The sequence below is a fragment of the Chlorocebus sabaeus genome, chromosome 15, assembly GCF_047675955.1.
Source record: "Chlorocebus sabaeus isolate Y175 chromosome 15, mChlSab1.0.hap1, whole genome shotgun sequence".
Classification (NCBI taxonomy): Eukaryota; Metazoa; Chordata; class Mammalia; order Primates; family Cercopithecidae; genus Chlorocebus; species Chlorocebus sabaeus.
In genome coordinates, this window is record NC_132918.1 from 75,435,068 (window position 1) to 75,447,308 (window position 12,241).

Sequence of the window (12,241 nt, forward strand, 5' to 3'; positions counted from 1 at the left end):
TTGGAAGGTGATCCTAGGAAGCACAAATAGAGGAGTGTGGAAAATGACACAAGTAAGTCAGAAAAGTCAGCTGTTGTATCTATATGAATGCATTATTGCTGTGGGCAGCTAGGACTCTGTCCTACTGCGACACTTGGAAGAATCATGTAGAATATGTATCTCAGAATTGTCCCAATGAGGAACAAAAGAGATGAGTTCTGGTGTATTTTCCTTTCCAGACATGACCACAATAATATCTCTCATCTGAAATGCTCCTCTTATCATGTGACCTTGAGACTCATCTACTCAAGGGCTTGGGTCTAATCTCCTCCCATTAAATATGGATAAACTTGTGGCCTTAGTGGAAATGGTGTTACGTGACTTCAGAGACTGGAACATAAAGGGAAATACAGTTTCTTTTAGTTTTTCTTAGGATGCTCACTTTTAGAACTCTACCTCCATGCTGTGAGGAGACCAAACTACATGTGGATGACACATGCAGATGTTCCAGCCATTAGATCCACATGAGAAGCCAGCTACAGCCAGCACTGATTGCCAGAAATTGATTAAGTAAGACTTTTTTTAATTTTTATACTTTAAGGTCTAGGGTACATGTGCACAATGTGAAGGTCTGTTACATATGTATACATGTGCCATGTTGGTGTGCTGCACCCATTAACTAGTCATTTACTTTAGGTATTTCTTCTAATGCTATCCATCCCCTAACCCCCAACCCCATGACAGGCCCCGGTGTGTGATGTTCCCCACTCTGTGCCCAAGTGTTCTCATTGTTCAATTCTCACCTATGAGTGAGAACATGCGGCGTTTGGTTTTCTGTCCTTGCGATAGTTTGCTGAGAATGATGGTTTCCACCTTCAACCATGTACCTACAAAGGACATGAACTCAGCCTTTTTTATGGCTACATAGTATTCCATGGTGTATATGTGCCACATTTTCTTAATCCAGTCTATCATTGATGGACATTTGGGTTGGTTCCAATCTTTGCTATTGTGAATAGTGCCACAATAAACATACACGTGCATGTGTCTTTACAGCAGCATGATTTATAATCCTTCGGGTATATACCCAGTAATGGGATGGCTGGGTCAAATGGTATTTCTGGTTCTAGATCCTTGAGGAATTGTCACATTGTCTTCCACAATGGTTGAACTAGTTTACAGTCCCCACCAACAGTGTAAAAGTGTTCCTATTTCTCCACGTCCTCTCCAGCACCTGTTGTTTCCTGACTTTTTAATGATTGCCATTCTAACTGGTGTGAGATGGTATTTCATTACGGTTTTGTTTTGCATTTCTCTGATGGCCAGTGATGAGCATTTTTTCACTTGTCTGTTTGTTGCATAAATGTCTTCTTTTGAGAAGTGTCTGTTCATATCCTTTGCCCACTTTTTGATGGGGTTGATTTTTCTTGTAAATTTATTTAAATTCTTTGTAGATTCTGGATATTTGCCCTCTGATCTTTGACAAACCTGACAAAAACAAGAAATGGGGAAAAGATTTCCTATTTAATAAATGGTGCTGGGAAAACTGGCTAGCCATATGTAGAAACCTGTAACTGGATAGCTTCCTTACATACACCTTATACAAAAATTAATTCAAGATGGATTAAAGACTTAAATGGTAGACTTAAAACCATAAAGAACCCTAGAAGAAAACCTAGGCAATACCATTCAGGACGCAGGCATAGGCAAGGACTTCATGACTAAAACACCAAAAGGAATGGCAACAAAAGCCAAAATTGGCAAATGGGATCTAATTAAACTAAAGAGCTTCTGCACAGCAAAAGAAACTACCATTAGAGTGAAGAGGCAACCTACAGAATGGGAGAAAATTTTAAGTAAGCTTTCTGATGATTCCTACCCTCAGTTACTAAGTCACTCCACGACTGCATTTTCTCAAATGAGACCTAACCATCGTGGTGCAGAGACAAGTCATCCTTGCTTACTCTTTCCAAATACCTGACTCTGAGAATTTGTGAGCTCCCCGGTAAAATCAATGTTGTTGTATGGCTCTGCGTTTGGGGTGTTTTATTATGCAACAGTAAACAGATACTGGGGCATTAATCTACCAATATCTAACCCTCATTGGTTGTAAAGCATTAAGTGTCCAGGGCGTTTAGGCTGCCCTGCATGGCTGAGCAAATTCCTGCAAGTTGAATATTACAGAGATTTAAGCACTTGAGGTGGGAAGATGTCAGGGTGTACAGTTCCTGCTCCCTGCAGCTGCAGGTGATTGCTGAGGTAGACTGAGCACACAGGGACAAAGCAACCTCACATGTATCTCACCTGTGGTCAAATTGCATATATTATAGAGTAGAAGATGAATATGTAAACTGACAAGCTGGAATATGCTAAATCCAATGATGGAGTTAGTATATGGCTCTTTGGCAGCTCAAAGGAGGGTCTTCTACCCCAGACCTCAAGGTATGAGGATGGTTTCCCAGAACAAATTAAGTGAGTGCTTCAGCTCCCACTGTATCACGATATAGGGAGGAGAAATTGGTAACTTCTGCAATATGCCAAACTCATCTATAGAACAGTATTTTATGAAACCTCTGTTTTTAAGATAGCATTATGGTGGCCTACAAATAAAACCGTGGTAGGTTATAATTAAGCATATGATGATAACTGCCTTCCTTTTCTGAGAGAACAATGTCTCAGCCTGCACAGAATTGATTTAATGACCTGACTCTACTTATTTTAAGTATCCGCCTTAAAATAAGGAGGGATAATTTTGATTTTTTAGTGAGGAAGTGAAGGTAATTTACTCTCTCTTACTGATATTCTATAAATTCCTTCTTAATTCAAAAGGCATTTTTTTTCAAAAAAAAAATTGAAGATAAAGAAGGGGAAATAGAAAAATGTCATTCTCTGGCTCTCCATCTGAATATAACAGATTTAATAAGCAGTACTTTCTTTAACTAAAATTCTGATGCCCTATAAATCAATTTTTCTGGCAACATCTGCAATGCTGAACAAACTTTTGTGTGTGTTTTGTGTATATTTTCATGTGAATAAATTTTTTAGTGGTTTTGACTTTTTGATTTCTCGTAGATTTTTATTGAAGTATAACATACAGAGAAGTACACAAAGCATTACAGCTCAATGACTTTTCACAAATTATACACATTCATGTAACCAAGAGCCAGATCGAGAAACAGAATGACCATCCCAGAAATTTATTTTGCTGTCATTTCTAGGCACTCCTTCCTCAAAGGTAATTCCTATCCTGATGTGGGGCCATAGGTTTAACTTACGTGCTTTCAGAACTATACAGATAGAACCATACCATGTGTGCTTATTTGGGTCTCATTCCTTCCACTCAACGTTATGCCAGTGAGATTCATCTATCTTGTGTATTGTTGTTCATTAGACTTTGGTTGTTTGACTTTAATGGCCATGAATTAAGTTTTTCTTTCACTGGAAACATCAGGAGGTTCATGATTATCATCTGACATCCTGACATTCTGCTTCCAACTGAGGAGACCTTTTATTAGGGGGGAAAATAAGACTTTTCCGAAATGGCAATGCATTGCAGTTAGTGTTTCCTCCGGAAATTTGGCAAGGGTGTAGGAAGGGGAGTGTACTAGCCATTCATAGGACTTTGTCCTCAGATGCCTGAATTTTGTAGTTGAACAATTCCCATTGTAAGATAGAATTAATGCTGTTATATTATTTCTGTGTATGAGACCATGTTAGAAATGTAAAAGCGTGAGTTTAAATTCAGAGTACCACCAGCGAGGTTTATTTGCTTGCATTATCATAGTTTGAGTTCATCACCTCTGTTAGGACTGGAAATTTGGGGCCAAGGATGAGGGGGAAGGTCTTTCTTGGTATGAAACATGTCAACAACTCTTTGAAAAAATGGTGCAGAAAGGTAACCTTAATTTAGTGATTTTATTAGTAAGTTCTACTGCACTGTAATGAAACTGCAAGATCTTCATCTTCCTTGCTCAGAAAGTAGTGACATACTAAGTTGAGTCTGATTCAATAGGTGAAATAAGATATTTTAAAATGTGTAGACAATTGAAAAAGCAATCTCTCTAGGAATTTGCCTCAGGAGAATGCAGGCAACCATTTGCCAAAGAGGCATAGGCAAGACTTTAATTTTTTTTTTTTTTTTTTTGAGACGGAGTCTCGCTCTGTCACCCAGGCTGGAGTGCAGTAGCCGGATCTCAGCTCACTGCAAGCTCCCCCTCCCCGGGTTCACGCCATTCTCCTGCCTCAGCCTCCCAAGTAGCTGGGACTACAGGCACCTGCCACCTCGCCCGGCTAGTTTTTTGTATTTTTTTAGTAGAGACGGGGTTTCACCGTGTTAGCCAGGATAGTCTCGATCTCCTGACCTCGTGATCCGCCCGTCTCGGCCTCCCAAAGTGCTGGGATTACAGGCTTGAGCCACCGCGCCCGGCCGCAAGACTTTAATTTGTTAACAAGCTGGGTAACTCTATGACTGTAAGATCAGAGTACAATTGAATCTGCCTCATAGGGTTCTGGAGATATTTAAATGAGATGGTCCATGTAAAGGCATGACCAGAAATCTTGACCATAATAAAGTCCTTAAGAAATGTTGGCTACTATTTTTATTGTCAGAATAATGGTGAGCAAATGGTTAACCTGGAAAAGTTAGTGGGATCACGGCAGTGATCTCATTAGAAATAATATTTCTACAGATGATTATGTACAAGTTGGCACATAGCCTGGTACAGTGGGAAGGACGTTGCTTTAGAACTGAGGTACCACTGTTTTGTCTTATAACTGACTTTTGGCAAATCACTTAACCTCCTTGAAACCTCCTTGATTTCTTTCTGCATCTCCTTGATGGAGAAAATAATCGCTACCTTTCAGAATTTGTATGAAGCAAACATAAAAAGTGTTCTGAAAATGTCTGGCACATAATGGAAATCTGGCAGAAGTTAATTTTCTTCCCAACAAACTTTATGATTCTAGACTAGAGTATGGAATCGTGATTAGCCAGGGGAAGTTTAGATTTGGTCCAACAACTGTTATCTGTGATGAGTTTCCTCAAGAGAAATTGCTGGCTCATTGTGGAAGTTGACTAAGTGCAGTATTTCAGATAGAAGACAAACTGAGTGAACTATTTGACCCCTTCTCCTTTACCTAACATGGTGTGATGAAAGTATTCATACAGGCTTATAGAAAGTTCCTTCTGAATCACTCAAGCCACAAGCAGTTTTTAGTAAATCCCAGTATCCATTAACCTTGTCTATAGCAAACACTAGTGACCAGAAGATGCACCACAAACACGCAGATTCTATTTTTGTCTTCTGCCTATCTCTTTGGCTGAACCTTGCTTCTTCTGTAATTTGAGATGGGGGTAGTCTATGTTGGTTTTCTTTGTGACAGAATTTAGGAAGATGGCTTATTAAAATTTTTGAAGCCATTTTGCTCATTTTATAATTTTTCTTTCTCTTTTTCAAACCAAGAGCCATGGCCTTTACATTTTCTTTTCTTTTCTTTTCTTTTCTTTTTTTTTTTTTGAGATGGAGTCTCACTCTGTCACCCAGGCTGGAGTGCAGTGGCATGATCTCAACTCACTGCAACTTCCACCTGCCAGGTTCAAGGGATTCTTCTGCCTCAGCCTCCTGAGTAGTTGGGACTACAGGCGCATGCTACCACGCCCAGCTAATTTTTGTATTTTTAGTAGAGACGGGGTTTCACCATATTGGCCAGGCTGGTCTCGAACTCCTGACCTCTTGATATGCCTGCATTGGCCTCCCAAAGTGCTGAGATTACAGGTGTGAGCCATTGCGCCTGGCCACATTTTTCTTTTTTTTAAAAAAAACTTTCACTGTGCAAAGAGTATAAAGTAAGAAGGGAAACGGTGGAATGACTTTGAAGATAGTGTTAAGAAAAAAAATTACTCATGACATGTTTTTTAGCAGCATAGAGAAGTCAAGTATAACTTCAAATACAACAAGGATTTATAGCTAAGGAGCAGTGTTGGAGGCAGTGGATGGAAAATTACTAAGAGGAAACATCAGGGGTAAAGGGGATTCTGGTGAAACTAATTGGACAGGCAGGATCCTTGCTGAAGGCAGGCCAAGGTGATAACACATTGAGGATGGGGGATAGGGAATTTAATCAGATATCAATATGGGGAAATTTTGCTAAAGTGACATAGCAGGAGTCCTGCTAAAACTGGACTAAACTGGAAAAGGGCAGAGCCCAAAGCTGGGCTTGTCACAAAGGGAGCTCAGAGGAGCCAGACTTCAGTTTGGTCAAAGAAGAGAGTCTTTGTCAGTAGTAAAGGAAAGAAGAAAGATTCCTTCCAATCAATTCTTTCCTGCCTTCTTCCAGGAAGGGGTTAGAAGGCATCCATCCTGTGGACAGGGAGCACACACCACCTCCTCTGCAAGACAGCACTGGGGAAACAATGAGACCTCAGAGGGAAGGTGCCTGGTGGACATGAAGTAGAGAACCTGTGGAACTGAGGCTTCCAAAATCAGCTGGCATTTCCATTAACAAAAGCAGCAGTCAGCAGTCCTCGAGCTGAGCAAGTTCTGCCAATGGACAGCTCATCATGAATTGGTGAGGACCAGTGACCCAAGTCCCTGAGAATTCCTAAACTGTGATAGTGCAGCATCTCTATGGCTGATATCAAATTTTCCATCAGCCTTTTGAGATGACAGCTGGTGTCTGGTTTAGGCTGCTGGTTAAAAAATAAGGAAGTGTAATTCTTTCTATATTGCCTAATGTTGTAGCTATAAAATCATACCTTCCACAAATATAAACCCATTTGAGAGTTTGCAGTCTAAGGTTATTGTCTCTGGGTCTCTCATAATGATTAGAAAATGTTTCCATGTTAACCCAGTCAAAGGTGAAGACAGAGAGACCCTGAGAGATATTAAGGGATTGATCCAGCCACACCATCAGTGGAGTCCAGGTGAGGGAAAACCATAACTCTAGATTTCCTACCTTATAATTGCTCCCTCTCCAGGTTTGAGCAATGCTGTCTCAATATGATAGCCATTATTTCAAGCGCTTTTTTATTTCTGTTCATGTTATTTACAGAAACCAGGTGGAAGATGGAAATGTAGCTGTGCTCCCCTGGTGCCTTTTAGATTCGTGCTTTCCATCCTTCCTTGCAGAGCTTCCACATTGCTTCTGCATGATTCTGAGAACAGAAGGCTTAGAGAAAATGATTAATGATTGAAAAAGATTTTAGAATCCTGAGATGAAAGTGTTTGATGAGCCTGAAGTGCCACTCCTTGAAGGATTACTTCTTTTTATGCTTTGGCTGCCACTTGGCTGTGTTTAAGGGAAAGGCTGATCTCAGAAATTGATTCCTTTCCCCTTTGAACACGCTAAAGTGGGCAGAATTGAAAAGGGATTTGAGTCTGCTGCCAGCTGCTTTGTTGTGGCCTGTTATCACCCCTGCATGAGGACAGTCTCTCAGGGTTGACTGGCCTCAGAGCAGTTAATGAAGCCTCCTGTAGGGTCACCTTAATCCCTTTGCTGCTGCAACTTGCACACTTCAAGCTGAGTGAGAGAGTGAAGCTCCTGAGAAGGTAGGAAAAGGGGCAGTTGCCCAGCTACATGCTGCCAGGCCGCCTCAGCCCTGCCGTTGGCCAGGCTGCTCCCAAGTCTTGTGACAGCCAGGCAGTGGGGCTCTTACCATGGATCTCTGATGAGACAGCAATGGGCCTGGGTTGGGGGAGTAGGAGGAGAGAGAGTCTACACAAGGACAAAATGGACTCCAGGAAGATGCCCATGGTCTCTGAGTCACTACTGGGTGAGAAGCCTCTCTGCCATCCTCACAAGCCACGATGCCCAGAAGGTTGAATCTACCTGTCTTTCTTTAACCTTATCACATCCCTCATCTCATATCCACTTGCTTGACTTTGACAGCTTCTCTTATTACAGTCATGCACTGCATACTGACCTTTTGATCAACAACAGACCACATAGATGATAGTGGTTCCATAATTTTATTGTGGAGCTAAAAATTCCTATCACCTAGTGATGCCACAGCCATCTCAACATTGCAGTGCAATGCATTACTCATGTGTTTGTGGTGAAGCTAGTATAAACAAACCTACTGCATTGCCAGTTACATAAAAGTATAGCACATACAATTACATACAGTCCATAATACTTGATAATGTTACTGGTTTATTTATTTACTGTACTGTACTTTTTATCATTATTTTATAACGTGTTCTTTTTAACTTGTATGTTTTTTAAAATTAATGGAAAAACAGCTCCAGGTGGATCCTCCAGGAAGTATTGCAGAAGAAGGCATTGTTATCATAGGAGATGACAGCTCCATGGGTGTTACTGCCCCTGAAGACCTTCCAGTGGAAGAAGATGTGGAGGTAGGAGACAGTGATATTGGTGATCGTCACCCTGTGGAAGCCTAGGCTAATGTGTGTGTTTGTGTCTTAGTTTTTAACAAAGAAGTTGAAAAAATAAAAATAAATTTAAGAATTTAGAAATAGAGGAAAGCTTATAGAATAAGGATGTAAGGAAAGAATATTTTTGTACAGCTATACAATGTTTGTGTTTAAGCTAAGCATTATTGTGAGTCAAAAAAGTTTTAAAAATTTAAAAGTTTGCGAAAAAGTTACAGTAAGCTAAGGTTAATTTCCTATTGAAGAAAATAAATTTAAATACATTTAGTGTGGTCTAAGTGTACAATGTTTATAAAGTCTACAGTAGCGCACAGTAATGTCCCGCACCTTCACATTCACTCACTATTCACTCACTCACGGACCCACCCAGAGCGACTCACAGTTCCTGCAAGCTCCATTCATGGTAAATACCCTATACAGGTGCAACGTTTTAAATCTTTTATACTGTATCTTGTACACATATTTTTACTGGAACTTTTGTATGTTTAGATACACAAATACTTATCACTGTGTTATAATTGCCTATGGTACTTAGTACAATGACATGCTCTACAGGTTTGTAGCCCAGGATCAATAGGCTATACGATACAGCCCAGGTGTGTAGGGGCTATACCATCTAAGCCTGTGTAAGTACACTCTACAATGTTCATACAATTACAAAATCGCCTGATGATGCATTTCTCAGAAAGTATCCTCATCATTAAATGATGCGTGACTGGATTTTGATTTATTCTTCCCAAGGTCTCTTAATAGAAGATTGTTAGAGTTTGAGAGGATCTCAATAGTCACTCACACTTCTTACTTTATAGAAGGGAAAAATGAGGAGTGTAAGTGATTAGTCAGGCTGATGACTCACAGAGTCAGGATCGTGAGTTTGGATGTTCTGACTCCTCTCCAGGTCTCCTAATAGGGTGCTCCAGTATCTGCCTTCCTCTCTTCCCTCCCCTTCTTCCCCCTCCTCCTCCCCCTTCCTCACACCTTCCCCTTACCTAATTTCTCTACTTTCTCTGTCTCTTCCATTCTCTTTCTCTCTCTCTCACTCTCGCTCTTGCTCTCGCTCTCTCTCCCCCACATGCACAGTGGTATTAGGAAATAGGAAATCAGAGTTCTTGTTCTGAGTCTGCCAATGACCAATCATGTGACTTGCTGAAAGTCATCCAGTCTCAGCACTTGTTTGACCATCTGTAAAATGAAGGCGCTGACTAAAGGGTCTCAGTAGCACTGACAATTCCACGTGTTCACCAAATGCACCTCTTTTCCTTCTGGGCATGTGGGAAAACTACATTTTCCAGCTTTTGCTTTATTTGGGGCCAGATAATTGAGTTTTGACCAGCATAATGGTGGAAGTGACACATCTCACTCCAAGACTCGAGAGTAACGCACCCTGCCAGGCCTCCTCACTCTTCTTTCCATCTGTGTGACTTTGGAGAGCAGGTAGGAAGTTGGAAGGATTGCAAGATGGGGAGCATTGTGTCGCCCGCCACCACATGCCCCTCCTTCACATCCGTGACTTTGGGCCACAACATGAGAGCACTAAACCTTTGTTAAGTTACTTTGAATTAGGGATTGTTATAGCAGTTAACACATCCTAACTAATAAAAATATGTAAGACTGCTCAGAGAGTTGAATCTCTAAGATTCTGTGAATCAGTGTTACTTGATTTTATTCTCCTTCCTTCACTATTTCTTAAGCAACTACAATGTAACAGAAATTGTCTTAAGATACAGTCCTTCACTTCTGTCAACTCTAATTCAAACATGATTGGAAACATTTTAGTATATGAGTTTGCCTTTGATTTCTGTTTTTTTTCCTACCACGGTGGTAAAGAGGATGCTGGGAGAAAAGACAGCGGTAAAGAGAAGGCTGGACAAAAGGCTTTCAATTGCTGATATCCAGCACCATTCTAAGGCAGTCTCAAAGCAATTATTAAGTACCAGTGGGCCAGTTACAAAAGAATGAGAGGCAGAAGTGTTTCTAATGATGGGGCTGGTGGGAGCTAGTTGAAATGATTCAGCACTATCCACTCCAGGGGACTGGACTACAGCACTCCATTTAGAAATACCTGTACTGGGCCCTTTGGGTTCTTTGGAAAACATCTTTAAATCAGGTCCATGGACAAGTACTATCTGTCCTCATTAGAACTGTCAGTTCCCTACCGGCTGGGATGCCCACTCCTACTCTTGAATTCTTTAGGTACATTTTTCTTCTCAGCATTGCAGCTCAGCACATCCATCTGGCCACGAAAATAATATAATAGGGCATATTTTCAGCATGACCAATTAGATGTGCAACTTCCATTAACAATAATAGGACTTACACTCCAGATTCTTCCTCCATAAATCTGGCCTTTCCCCTTATGAGCAACAGATGGGTTTTCCACAATGGCTCATTACCTCCTGGCTCGGCTCTGCTGCCAGAAGTGAAATATAAAGTTATTTATGGATGGAGAATGATGCATAAGTCACTGTGGATTATTTTCTGCCATCCTTTTTCATTTATTTAGTGAGAGTTTTCTATTCCTCAAGATGAACAAGTTAGAGAAGATAGTGGTGTCCCTACTGAGAATGAAGATGGATGTCCCTTCAGCTTGGCGACTTTTCCTGATGGCTACAGATCTCTGGGGTGATGCTGCATTTCCCACAAGAAACAGTAATTGGGATATTTCCATAGAGAAGACACCCATCCCTCAAAAGATTCTCCAGCCTCTGACAGGCCATCTCTGTGAAATTTGGTCAGTGGGGGCACAAGTCAGTGCCACCTAACTGCACGTGATACATTTGAGAAAAAAAGATAAATTGCTTTTTTAAGGAATGCCAATATTTCTCACCACTTGACATCTCAACCAGATAAAGATTATTCATCTGCCAGTTGGGGGAGAAAGACTGGGGGCCAGTCAAAAAGACTGCTATGCTAAGCATAAGTACACAGTAAAAAGATAAAACTCTGTGAAGAAGAGAAGAGAGATGGGATAAGGATCTAGAAAGTAGCTCTGAGGGTAACATTCTCAGACTTTGTGAATGTGAAGCAGGCTGTGCCATGTGCGTAGACTCTGATTCAGTCCAGTCCTGCCCTGGCCATTCTTTAAGTGCTCTGTGCCTCAGTTTCTTCATCTCTAAAGGAAAATAAAAGTAATAGGAATGATAGTATCAGGATTAAATAAATTAACATTTGCAAAGCACGGACAATAGTGCCTACCATATAGTGGGTGTTATAGCTGTTTGTTACATAAAGGAATTCAACCCAACAGTGGATTTTAATTGCTTTGTTTTCCCATGTGCTTCAATGGGGCTGACAATTATAGGAATCTATTGCCCCTCAGACCACAGGAGTGGATACCTCATTCAAACTAAGTACTTTCTTAGGATTTTTAAAATGGGTACACGAGAAAGATGCTCAGTCCTCTATTAAAATTTAGTTAAAAATTTAGATGCCTCCAGAAACCATGCACCTTGCACCATGTGACCTGGAAAAAGCTGATTAGCAATAGAAGAGATGAATCCAACACAGAGGAAGGCGGAGACAAGAGATAAGAAAGAGAGCCCTAAGCAGTGTTCCAGAGGCTGGTTTCATTGGTTTCTAAGAGAACTATATTCATGGTCTTGTTGCAGCTTGATTCCATGAATCAAAGTATTCCCCCTTTCTGGGACAGGAGGAAAGACATAATTGGTTAAAATTATGTCATTTGATATAACAACACTCACAACAAAAGACCAAAATGTACTGAAACAGAAACAAAATAAAAAAAAAACTACTGGAAAATACAGTTTCCAGTTCCCTGTGCCATTCCCTTCTCCCACAACACATGTACGAAGGATATAGAGATGGGGAGAGGAGTGGGAAGAGGCAGAGGAGGAAGAAAACAGAGAGAGAGA

General features: G+C 40.8%; 1 long non-coding RNA gene across 1 annotated transcript; it reads left to right on the forward strand.

Moving 5' to 3' along the window:
• The first annotated feature begins 7,527 nt into the window (after window positions 1–7,527).
• LOC140713550 (uncharacterized) lies at window positions 7,528–11,458 on the forward strand. The gene is made up of 3 exons (XR_012095662.1): window positions 7,528–7,750; window positions 8,220–8,333; window positions 10,873–11,458. It is a non-coding gene; the product is annotated as an uncharacterized lncRNA (long non-coding RNA).
• Window positions 11,459–12,241: the final 783 nt, after the last annotated feature.